Source organism: Marmota flaviventris, chromosome 8 (genome assembly GCF_047511675.1).
Source record: "Marmota flaviventris isolate mMarFla1 chromosome 8, mMarFla1.hap1, whole genome shotgun sequence".
Taxonomy (NCBI): domain Eukaryota; kingdom Metazoa; phylum Chordata; class Mammalia; order Rodentia; family Sciuridae; genus Marmota; species Marmota flaviventris.
In genome coordinates this window covers 24,044,994-24,047,507 of record NC_092505.1, presented here as the reverse complement: position 1 = coordinate 24,047,507, position 2,514 = coordinate 24,044,994, and positions in this window count along the sequence as shown.

The window sequence follows — 2,514 nt, the reverse complement described above, 5'->3', positions numbered from 1 at the left end:
TAGAATTGTAACATTTTAAAATGAAAATAGTTTCTATCCTCTTAGCTACAAAATTAGTCACCAGAGAACAGAATTTTGTCTGAAAATTAGGTTTATTATAAGACTAAACTGAATACTCTTAATTATTCCACTCTTCTGTGACTTTGGGTTATTGTTATATTTACCTGCTGGGAACTCCTGCCAATGCATAATGAACTCTTATTCATTCTGTGAAATCCAACATGGTTTCCTTTTCCAAGAATATTTTCCTTAACTTCCTTCTAGCTTTTAGATATATCTGATCAGTCTTTTGTTTGTTCTTCTTTTGTGTTTACACCTATTTCTATTTTTCTATTTATTGTGTTGTGTTCTTATGGAGTGTTTTTCCCGTATAGAGTATGAGTTGAAGGATGATATGAACTATGTGTTATTCATATCTGTATTTTGAGGCTAAGGTTTCCACTGTGATAATGATCTGCACAAAATATGCTACTCCTTTGATTTGCTGTAATTGATCTTATCTAGCTCTGTGTACCCAGGTCTGTTACTCAGAGCAGCATGAATGGTAGAAACACTTATTTGACCTATTAGAAGTTTAATGAAACTTCCTTTACGATTGATTTAATCATTGTGATTAATTTTTAAAAAGTATTTATTTTTTAGTTAGTTGGACACAATACCTTAGTTTACTTATTTATTTATTTATGTGGTTCTGAGGATTGAACTCAGGGCCTCTCATGTGCTAGGTGAGCGCTCTACCGTTGAGTCACAACCCCAGCCTCTCATTGTGATTAATTGTCTTTAGAGTGGTGGTGTTAGTGCAAAGTTCAAGACTTTTCCCCCTCTTCTCCTAAAGGCTCTCCTTTCCCTCCTTTCTCCTAAGATGGCATGTTTGTCTTGAGAGAAGACTGAATTGCTTAATACTGTATGGAGCAATCTTCTGGTGTTGGGCTGCCTTCTCAACTTTCTGTTCGGGATTGGTTAGCCTGTTCAGTCCCCGATTTTCTTAGGTTAGTATCTATGGTATAGGTCATCCCATCTACTTGGGCTTCCCACTGGGACTTTCTCTTGAAGTGTAGTCTCTTCCACTTATGTGGCCTTTCCAGGGTACTGTATTCTAAAATCTCACTCTCTTGGTATCAAATTCTTTAAATATTTCAGCATCAAGTACCCCAAACTCCTTATCCAGAACAATGGGAACTCCAAGTTCTTTTTTATGCCAAATATTATTCATGGAGAGTAGGTATGTTTACTAGCATCTGCTTGTTTATAATACTCTAGTTTGAGTGGAGGAGTGAGAAATAACTGGACTCTCTTGTGCTCTCTCTCAAATAAAAACAGTCTCTAAGGGGGTCTGCTTTTTTTCATTATTTGACTTTGAATTTTGGGAACCATGTTCCTTCTTAAAGACTCAGGCTATATTCTTATTCTAGTGAAATCCTTTCCAAATTGTTCTTTCCTTTTTACTGAATGAGATGAATCCCTCTGCATCAAATCCTTACTCTCTCTACTCTAGAACTTTTAGTAAAACTCTCTGATCCAAGTTGAGTTGTTCAGGTTTGGCTCCTAATATGAGAATGAAGTTTAGAGGTTACTTTTCTTTATTAAAATAGCCTGTTTTACCAAATGAATTCCTCGCTGTGAACTGACGAGTATATTATTTTGTTAGTCAAAAGCTGAATATTAGTATATTCTTTTTTTTTTTTTAATTTTTTATTGTTGGCTGTTCAAAACATTACATAGTTCTTGATATATCATAATTCACAATTTGATTCAAGTGGGTTATGAGCTCCCATTTTTACCCCATATACAGATTGCAGAATCACATCAGTTACACATCCATTGATTTACATATTGCCATACTAGTGTCTGTTGTATTCTGCTGCCTTTCCTATCCTCTACTATCACCCCTCCCCTCCCCTCCCCTCCCCTCTTCTCTCTCTGCCCCCTCTACTGACATTCGTTTGTCCCCCTTGTATTATTTTTCCCCTTCCCCTCACTTCCTCTTGTATGAACTTTTGTATAACTCTGAGGGTCTCCTTCCGTTTCCATGCTTTTTCCCTTCTCTCTCCCTTTCCCTCCCACCTCTCATCCCTGTTTAATGTTAATCTTCTTCTCATGCTCTTCGACCCTACTCTGTTCTTAGTTACTCTCCTTATATCAAAGAAGACATTTGGCATTTGTTTTTTAGGGATTGGCTAGCTTCACTTAGCATAATCTGCTCTAATGCCATCCATTTCCCTGTAAATTCTATGATTTTGTCATTTTTTAATGCAGAGTAATACTCCATTGTGTATAAATGCCACATTTTTTTTATCCATTCATCCATTGAAGGGCATCTAGGTTGGTTCCACAGTCTAGCTATTGTGAATTGTGCTGCTATGAACATCGATGTAGCAGTGTCCCTGTAGCATGCTCTTTTTAGGTCTTTAGGGAATAGACTGAGAAGGGGAATAGCTGGGTCAAATGGTGGCTCCATTCCCAGCTTTCCAAGAAATCTCCATACTGCTTTCCAAATTGGCTGCACCAATTTGC